The sequence below is a fragment of the Humulus lupulus genome, chromosome X, assembly GCF_963169125.1.
Source record: "Humulus lupulus chromosome X, drHumLupu1.1, whole genome shotgun sequence".
In the NCBI taxonomy this organism is placed as follows: Eukaryota; Viridiplantae; Streptophyta; class Magnoliopsida; order Rosales; family Cannabaceae; genus Humulus; species Humulus lupulus.
In genome coordinates this window covers 34,180,435-34,191,285 of record NC_084802.1, presented here as the reverse complement: position 1 = coordinate 34,191,285, position 10,851 = coordinate 34,180,435, and positions in this window count along the sequence as shown.

Here is a 10,851-nt window from a genome sequence, read left to right as displayed (position 1 = left end):
GCTTTACCATGTCCCTTTGTGTATGCATTCTTTACAGTCTATGTGTTGCTTGTTTGTTGCCTTCGTTGGGCCATTGCATGCCACTTGACTGTGTTGTTGGCTCTGATTATTGTGTGGGATGTTGCCTCTGGATAGCTTGCCTCGTGCTTGCTCCCGCTTCATAATTTCCCTTACTTGTGTGAGACTTGTAACGTGGCTAACCATTGAGTTTGCTTACCGCAGGTGTGAATTCTAGGCTGACTTGCTAGTTAAAAGTGCTAACAAGTGTTGCACGTTCCGTCCATTCGAGTATCGAAGTTGGCGGCCCGTGACAGTTGGTATCAGAGCTAAGTTGAGAAAGCTTGGGGACCCTGCAGAATGGTGAGCAACACTCAAAGGATTGAAGTGCTGAAGAGGCGCGTCGGAGAACTAGATGGCCTGGACGAAAGAGTCAGGGATCTTAGCTCTGTCAGGCTAGAACCGGAGACGACTAACGCACTAAACCGCGTGGCTGTGTTGGAGCGGGATACGACCAATCTGCTGGCCCGCATAACGGCAATCGAGAGGAGAGAAAACCTTTCAAGCACATCCCATAGTCCTCAGAGGGAGGAACGTATGGAGGCAATGGAACGAGCGGTTAAGGACCTACAAGAATCATTAAATGACCTTGTAGAGAATTGCAGGGTGTCGGTTGAGGCAATTAAAGATGAAATGTTGGAGATGAACACCAAGCTGAACCTCACCATGAGGGCAGTTGGGAGCCAGCCTGCAACCGGACCCATTGGCATGGAATATGGTAGAGTAAAAGTCCCGGAGCCGAGGCCCTACGGTGGGGCTAGAGACGCGAAGGACTTAGAGAACTTCCTTTTTGATATGGAGCATTACTTCCGAGCCGTGAGAGCTGAATCGGAAGATGGCAAGGTTGCCATGGCGACGATGTACTTTTCTGCGGATGCCAAAGTGTGGTGGAGGACAAAGTATGACGATATTCAGAACGGTAGATGCACCATAACAACCTGGGAAGATCTCAAGAGAGAGTTGAAGACGCAGTTCCTCCCCAAAAATATTGCCTACATATCTCGACGCCAGTTGAGAGAGCTGAAGCACACTGGCACAATCCGAGAATACGTTAAGAAATTCTCTGGATTGATGCTAAATATAAAAGACATGTCCGAAGTGGACAAACTCTTCGCGTTTTTAGAAGGTCCGAGGCCTTGGGCAAAGCAAGAGCTCGAGAGACAGAGAGTGGCTGACCTAGCCACTGCTCAGGCTGTTGCCGAACGATTAACTGATTACTCATCAGGGAACATTCAATCCAAGAAGACCAATCCGTCGACTAGTGGAAGTAGTGTTGGGAGTAAAAAGTTTGGGAAGTCTTGGCAGAGCAAGAGTGGGGGAGGAGAGAAAAGGATGGTGGAGTCTAACGCTCCTAGCAAAGGTGGCAACCCCCAGTTCAAGAAGCCTCTTACATGTTGGATCTGTACCGGACCTCATAAGTCAATAGAGTGTCCTCACAAAGGCAAGATGAATGCCCTCCAGGCGACATTTGCCCCAGCAGAACAAAACAACGAAGAGGAGGAGGAGGGGTATACGCACATGGGTGCCCTCCGGATGCTGAATACTCTCAAGAAACACGGTGCGAAAGTGAAGAAGACCCCTGGAAAGGGACTAATGTATGTGGACGCCGCTCTAAACGGTAAAATGGCTGGAAGTGTGATGATTGACACGGGCGCCACTCACAACTTCATTTCGGAGATCAAAGCTAAGCGTTTGGGACTGAAATGGGAGAAGGACCATGGCCGCATGAAAGCGGTTAACTCAGAAGCCTTGGCCACAACCGGCGTGGCTAAAAAGGTGAACATGAAGATTAGCTCGTGGGAGGGGCAGACTGACTTGGTGGTCGTGCAAATGGACGACTTTGATGTGATATTGGGTATGGACTTCCTTACGGAAAAAGGAGCCATTCCCATCCCAGCTACGGGAAGCTTACTCATAATGGGGGAGACACCTGCAGTGGTGCCTGCTAAAGTAGAGCAGTCCCCAGAAACCAAGCTGCTGTCAACCTTGCAGTTGAAGAAGGGCGTGAGAAGACAAGAGCCCACGTATATTATCCTACCCACAATATACGAGGATACGGTGGATGAAGTCATCCCACCAGAAATTCGAATGGTCTTGAAGAAGTATGGGGATGTGATGCCGGACCAACTCCCCAAAGCCTTACCACCTAGAAGAGGGATTGATCACCAGATTGAGCTGGTGCCGGGAGCCAAACCACCTGCAAAGGCGGCCTATAGAATGGCGCCCCCCGAACTAGCAGAACTGAGGAAGCAGTTGAAGGATTTACTAGAGGCAGGCTTCATCAGGCCATCGAAGGCACCATATGGTGCACCCGTGCTATTCCAGAAAAAGCACGACGGGAGCTTGAGACTATGTATTGATTACCGAGCTCTCAATAAAGTGACAGTGCGTAATACGTACCCCATCCCCTTGATCGCCGACTTATTCGACCAGTTGAGTGGAGCTAAATTCTTTACAAAACTGGACTTGAGATCAGGCTACTATCAAGTGTGGATAGCCGAAGGGGATGAGCCGAAGACAACGTGTGTGACTCAATATGGAGCATACGAGTTCCGAGTCATGCCATTTGGGTTGACGAACGCACCAGCCACATTCTGTACGTTGATGAACCAAGTTTTCCAAGAATACCTAGACAAGTTCGTGGTAGTCTACTTGGATGACATTGTGGTCTATAGCTCCACAATAGAAGAACATCAACGACACTTATCCCAAGTGTTTCAGAAATTGAGAGAGAACCAACTCTATGTGAAGTGAGAAAAGTGCTCCTTCGCACAAGAGAGAATCAAGTTCCTAGGCCACATAGTAGAACGTGGTCGGATTCGTATGGATCTAGAGAAGGTGCGGGCCATTCAAGACTGGAAGGCCCCCACAAATTTGAAGGAGTTACGCTCTTTCCTTGGTTTAGCCAACTATTATCGAAGATTTTTGGAGGGCTATTCAAGAAGGGCGACACCCTTGACAGAGTTGTTGAAGAAGGGTGTAACTTGGACGTGGACCGATAGGTGTGTCGAAGCATTTAGGAGTCTGAAAGAAGCCATGATGCGAGATCCTGTCCTAGCCTTACTAGATGCTGGTAGGCCCTTTGAAGTGCAGACAGACGCGTCTGATTTTGCCTTGGGAGGGGTGCTTGTACAAGAGGGCCACCCCGTAGCTTATGAAAGCCGCAAACTCACGAAGGTAGAGAGGTGGTACACTGCCCAAGAGAAGGAGCTTCTCGCAGTAATTCATTGTCTACGAGTGTGGAGGCACTACTTGTTGGGGTCGAAGTTTGTGGTGAAGACAGATAATGCCACGGTGAGTCATTTCCTCACCCAGCCAAAGCTTACCCCTAAACAAGCACGATGGCAGGAGTTCATAGCAGAATTTGACTTTCATTTCGAACACAAGGCGGGCCGTATAAACCAGGCAGCTGATTCCCTGAGTCGCAAAGCTGAGTTAGCGGCTCTAAAATTGTTGGCTAATATGTCGGCTAGCATGGTGACCACTCCACTCCGAGAGCGCATTAAGGAGAACCTGGTGAAAGACCCGGTGGTGAAGACCATCATGAATCTCGCAAAAGAGGGAAAGACTCACCAATTTTGGGTAGAAGACGATCTTTGGTGGGCTAAGGGTGGCCGCTTATATGTTCCCAAGATGGGAGATTTGCGGAGGACACTAATGAGCGAGTGTCACGACACCTTGTGGGCGGGTCATCCAGGGTGGCAGAGAACCCATGCCTTGTTGAAGCAGGGGTACTACTGGCCACAAATGCGCGACGATATCGTGGAGTATACCAAAACCTGTCTCACCTGCCATCAAGACAAAGTGGAGAGACACAAGACGCTAGGGTTGTTGGAACCTTTGTTAGTCCCAAGCCGACCATGGGAGAGTGTGTCGCTTGACTTCATTACTAGTTTACCGAAGACGGGAGACTTGAGTGCGATCTTAGTGTTCGTGGACAGATTTTCAAAGTATGCAACCTTCATACCGGTGTCAAAATATTGCTCGGCGGAAGAGACAACGAGACTTTTCTTCAAGTATGTAGTTAAGTATTGGGGAGTACCCCAAAATATAGTTAGTGACCGTGATGGAAGATTCACAGGGACCTTTTGGTCGGAGTTATTCAACCTTTTGGGGTCACAACTAAATATTTCCTCGAGCTACCATCCTTAAACAGACGGACAAACTGAAAGATTCAATGGGATGCTGGAAGAGTATTTGCGGCATTTCGTCAGTGCTAACCAAAAGAATTGGCCACAACTACTAGACGTAGCTCAATTTTGTTTCAACTCTCAGAAGAGTTCTTCATCAAACAAGAGCGCTTTTGAAGTTGTTAACGGTCAGCAACCGCTGTTACCCCACACAGTGGATGAGTATCACGGAAGAAATCCGAGAGCCTTCAATTTCACGAAAGACTGGAAGAAAACCACCGAGATTGCCCGAGCCTACCTGGAGAAGGCATCAAAGAGAATGAAAAAATGAGCAGATCAGAAGAGACGACCGCTGGAATTCAAAGCAGGCAACTTAGTGATGATCAAGCTGAGGCTCGAACAACTGAGATTCTGAGGGAATAAGGACATCAGACTCGTCTGCAAATACGAGGGTCCTGTTCCAGTCATCTCGAAAGTGGGCCTGACCTCCTACAAAGTCAGCTTACCATAATGGATGAAGATACACCCGGTCTTGCACGTCAGCAACCTCAAACCGTATCACGAAGATCCAGAAGAGCCAGCGCACAACCAGTCTACCAGAGAAGGAGTCAGCGTCAAACCACGAAGCAGCAGACAACTTGAAGAAATCCTAGCAGAGAGGACCGTGGTCGTGGACAGAAAGAAGAAGAAAGAGTTTCTGGTGAAGTGGAAAGGGCTCGTAGATGAAGAAATTTGCTGGGAAAGGGCGGAGGACTTACACAAGCATACGCAGAAGATTGAAGATCAGCAAGGGGCAAGTTTGTCGAGGACGCCAAAGATTTAAGTGGGGGAGAGTGTGACGTGCTGCGTCATGGCACATCTCTAGGGGGCCATTTTTGTATGTATGAGCATGCCTTGGTGCTTGATCATTAGTCAAGTCTAGCACCAAGTAACCTCAGGGGTAGGGAATGGCACTTTTGTAATTATGCATATATCTCCCAGAAAAAAATCATATATGTTCCTGGGAAGACTTCATTTGCTTAGAATGCTCCTTAAGGGGGGGTGACCTAGTGACTTAAGGAAGCACCATGGCCACCAGCAGATAGGGGCTTAAGCTATGTACTCCCTTGCCCTATCAAGGCCTTATATGAATAAAATGATGCTTTACCATGTCCCTTTGTGTATGCATTCTTTACAGTCTATGTGTTGCTTGTTTGTTGCCTTCGTTGGGCCATTGTGTGCCACTTGACTGTGTTGTTGGCTCTGATTGTTGTGTGGGATGTTGCCTCTGGATATCTTGCCTCGTGCTTGCTCCCGCTTCATAATTGCCCTTACTTGTGTGAGACTTGTAACGTGGCTAACCATTGAGTTTGCTTGCCGCAGGTGTGAATTCTAGACTGACTTGCTAGTTAAAAGTGCTAACAAGTGCCGCACGTTCCGTCCATTCGAGTATCGAAGTTGGCGGCCCGTGACACTTCACACCACACTATTAGGGCTCTCCCTAATTTTCTCATTTATTTGTTTAATTAATATTTAAGACAATATATTTATCCCAAAAATATCAGTTAATTCAAAATTAACTTTATCTTAAAATATTAGTTTTAATAAATAAATAAATATCTTATTATAAATAAGATAATTATTAATCTCTCTTTTTATATTGATCCAAACATGATTAATATTTATTTTAACATACCGTTTTTCAAAATAAAAACTATATAGTTAAATAATTAATTAATTAATTCATAATTAATCAATTGCCCATAATTATCACATAATTATTTCCTTGCCCTGGAAAATTAATTCCTTTGCAATTAAGTCCTTCTCTCTACAAATCTTTATTCTAACATCCTTACCCTTGACAGTGTAAGACAAAAGTGATCTGGGGACCATTGATCTATAATACGAAGCTCCAATAAACCAGATTATTAATTATACTCTTTAATCTAATAATCTTATTTATTAATTCCATGATTACTCCACTATAAATATGGAATTGCACTCTAAGTATTTATAGAATTATATTTACAAAGTTTTCTCTTGTAGTCCATTGATATAATCATAAATGTAGTTCTGTCCTCCATTTATTGGTTTGTTAATTAGAGCTGGTCAAGATTATCGTTTTACCCTTCTAATTACCTCTTGATCCTTAAGTACCATTAATTCACTAACGAATAATTAATCTATAATCAAATTATAGATTTGAGCTCAATAACTATTCAGTTCCAGAATTAACTCTTAAGAGGACCAATATTCATTCTATTAGGAAAGTATGGATTCCATTATTGTAAATCATGTTCCCAGCCATTCATGGTATTGAATCTCCAAAAAAAAAATTCATTAGCCTCATTATACTAAGAAACCTAAACGAGTGAATCAAAAGATCCAATAAACACATACATGAGTTAATGAATACTCATGATTTAGATTGATCTACAAATGATCATCTATTATGATAAGAATTAAATCATTATGTCAAACGACAAGTTTATAAAAATAATCTCATCGGTCCTGATGTTTATCCACATCAGTAATTTGAATTTAGATCACTTGCATCCCGTATGCTTAGTAAACTGCACTAGTAACCATTCATTAAAGATTCCATACTTTAATATGTTACTGACTATTTTATTCATTATATATGATCTTAATTCTCTCGTATTAATACAAGATCATATTCTCATGAATGAATAAGGAATTTTCTTGATATTATTATATAATTAATTCAAACAATAATTATAACATTAAAATATAATAAAATTATACTTTTATTTAAATCAATAAAATGTCTTTACATGCTTTTAGGGCATTAATCCTACAAGAACTGGTGCCGATATGAGCTTGTCTTTTAATGTTTGGAAGCTTTCTTCACTTTTCTCTGTCCATGTGAACTTCTGCTATTTCCTTGTTAAATTTGTTAAGGGTGTAGCTATTTTGGAAAACCCTTCAACAATTCATATGTAATATCCCACTAAGCCCAGAAAACTCCCCACCCCAATTGCGCTCTTGGGCTTAGGCCAGTCCTTAACTACTTCTATCTTCACTCGGTCTACTTCTTAGATACAATGTGACCTAGAAATGCCATATTTTCTAGCCCGAATCCGTACGTCTTGAATTTGGCATATAGTTGATGGTTCTTAAGCCATTCCAATGTCAATCGCAAGTGTTCTTCATGCTCGACTTTCGTCTTTGAGTAGATCAATATGTCATCTATGAACACCACAATGAACTTATCCAAGTAATCTTTCAAAACTTGGTTCATAAGATCCATGAACACGACTAGTGCATTCATTAAGCCAAAAGACACCACAAAAAACTCTTAGTGTCCATAATTGGTCCGGAAAGCCGTCTTTGGGATATCTTCTTCCCGTACCCTTAGTTGGTGATACCCAGATCGCAAATATATCTTTGAAAATACCGTGGATCTTTGCAGTTAATCAAAGAGATCGTCTATTCGGGGAAAGGGTATTTGTTCTTGATCGTCACCTTGTTTAGTTCCCAATAGTCGATGCACATCCTCATGCTCTCGTCCTTCTTCTTGACGAAACGCACTGGTGCACCCCAAGGCGAATAGCTAGGTCGGATGAAGCCCTTGTCTAACAGCTCCTAAACTTGCATCTTTAACTCCTTTAACTCGGTAGGCACCATTCTATAAGAAACCTTCGATATTGGTTCTGTCTCTAGTGCCAACTCTATTTCAAACTCAATTTCCCTATTCGGAGGTAATCTCAGTAAATCTTCTGGAAACACCTCGGGAAATTCACAAACAATATGGATGTTCTTTGGTTCTAGTTGCATTTCTCATGACTTGTCCATCACGCTGGATAGAAATGCTTGGCATCCACTACTGATCAACCTTTGAACTTTGAGAGCTGAGACTAAAGTTATGCGAGTTTGAGAAACTTCTCCTTTGTAGGTGAACTACTCTATGTCTTCTGCTTTAAATTTGACTATCATACTCTTACAGTCTATTGTTGCTACATGCTTTGCTAACCATTCCATTCCTAATATTACATCCTAATCCTTAAGGTCTAGCTCGATCAAATCTACTAGTAACTCTCTGCCTTCGATTCTAACTACTATGTTGCGCACCCCTTTACTAGATATCATTCTTTCCCCCGAGGGTAGTTTCGTAACAAACTTATCTCTAAAATGTGTGTAAGGCTTATCTAAGCTATCCATTATATTCATAGAGACAAAGGAATGCGTAGCTCCTGAATCAAATAAAACATTGCATGGTTTTCCAAAGATAGTGATATGACCTGATACCACTGTATTACTAGTTTCTGCCTCACCCCTTGTAAGAGCGAAAACCCTGGCTGGTACTAGCTTATTATCTCTCTTCTGCTCCCTCAACTTTAGGCAATCTCCTTTTTAAGGTGACATTCTTTTCCATAGTTGAAGCAACCTGTAGTTTTGTATATGTATTCCCCTGAATGCTTCCTCTTATAGATACGACACTAAGGATGCTCTACGTAAGGCTTCTTATTTACGTTGCCTTCTAACACAGTCTTTCCCTTCTTGTCGGCCTTTTGGTTTTGACCACCGTCATGTTTCCATTTGTGGTCGTTTGTTTATCTATGTCTCACCAGATGTAGGCATCTTTCTTAAGTAAACTTGAGGCGTATGAAACTCGATCTTCATTTCCTAGCCGTATATGTTCTATGATGGACTCCATCGATCGAAGCCATTCTTCCGTATCTATTGGATCAGATCCCCCATCAAAGTTTGGTGGATATTGTTTTCTGAAGCATTTGTCTACTGCCTCATAGTCAGGCTCCACCAATTGCATTAGTTGTGCTAGGGGAATGACGAGTTGTGCCACTTGCTGTGGTTGACCTTGGTTCATTTGCTGAAATTCCCCCTCCCTTCTTCTTAATTCTGCCCTAAGATGGGCATTTTCCCTTTCTATATTTACTCTAGTAGCAGCAGCTGCCGGCTCCTCGGCTACGTTCGAGATTACTGGTGCTCCAGGGGCTACTGGTATTTCTAGAAACTCTTCATGTATAGGAGCAGCAACTTCTCCTCTACGTCGTCGTCATCCTCTTCCTTGACAATTTAGTCTTACCGATCTTCTAGGTTCCTAGTCCATAATTCTTTCTATTTCCCTAAAAGAGAAAATTTGTAAAAACTAAAACAGATAAAAGCAAACAAAAATATTAACTTAGCCTATTATAATATTATCTATTAGGTTATAAACTAGAACTACCCTAATACAATTAAGTCCAACTCGGGTAAATGGGCCTTAACAATTGAATTTTCCATGGAGGAGGGCTGGGTTCAGTATATCGTACCCACTACTCAGACCCCCTAACTTCCACTTGAGCCCAAAAGAAAGGAATTTAATCCCTTGCTTTATTTAATTATTATTCATTTTAATTAGGTCCAATCTAATAATGCAAAACAATTGGGCCTTCACAAACGGGTTAACCCATAAGAGAGGAATTTAAACTTTACACTTTCAATTGAGCCCAAACATTTCTTAATATTTACTAAACAATATCATTCAAATAATACAATAAAAGAAATAATAAACTTTATTGAAATATAAAATTTATTTACAAACTAGTAGAATTTATAAAATAAACTAATGATCATGCACTTATTTTTTTTCTTTCTAATCTTCCACATCAGACCCATCTTCTAACATGTCCTGAGTGAAGTCCTCATAATCATCTTGGGTATAGATAAATCTTGAGGTGAAAGGAACATTATTAAGAAATCTTCCCCTAAGATTATTTTATAATTGGTGCACTCTTTCACCTATCTCCCCGTTTGGTAAATTGATATCTTCAATAATTCTAAAATTTTGAGAAAACCTATCCATAAATATGTCATATTTATCCTCAATCGGTGTCAAATAAAACCTCATTACATGTTATCTTTAAACTCGGTTATGCTAGTGGTAATTTGGCTGAGTGCATGACAACTATAAATTTCTCATAGGATTTAAGTTGTTTAACCCAATTTTGACTTGATGACATGGCTTCTACGAAAGAGACACGTGGCGTCATACCACATTAAATTTAGAGAGCTGGTCGGAAGGAGTAGCTGCTCGAGAAGGCTACGTTAGAATATAAAAGATTATTTAGCAAAGATCCAGTAACTTGCTCGATGATGGAGTAGACTAGTACTATCCCATGAAGCTGCTCGGAGTACAAGACCTTCTCGATGAGAATGACGCTTTAACCCAAAGATCCGGGTTTCACGAGACACCATAAAATGTCCCAAGATATTTATGTAACTGATATTTAAATTGTATTATTCCTATATTATTTAAATGTGTAACTGAATGTATTGATCCCAAACCTACACGTGTAGGACCTAGATTTGCTTGTAAGGGCCCGTAGCCCACTAAGTAAAAAATACGAGAGGAAAAGCTAGAGATTTCTTTTGTAAGAACTTTACGTACAAAACCATTCGAATCGTATTCTTTTTTCAACTTAAGAAACTCAGTTGAACCTTGTTTCTTTTTTATCTTAAGTTTGAGACTTCTTTGATGAATAAAAGTGCAAGTGGACGTAGGTCATTTCCAACTCTTAGGGCCAAACCACTAGAAAATATTTGGTGTCATTTTCTTGATTTCAGTTCATTATAATTCTTTTCTATCGTTTAAATTGACGCAGTGTCGTTGACCAAAATGTTGGTCAATATTTTGGTGCTTTCATTGAGAGTTGAACTCAAG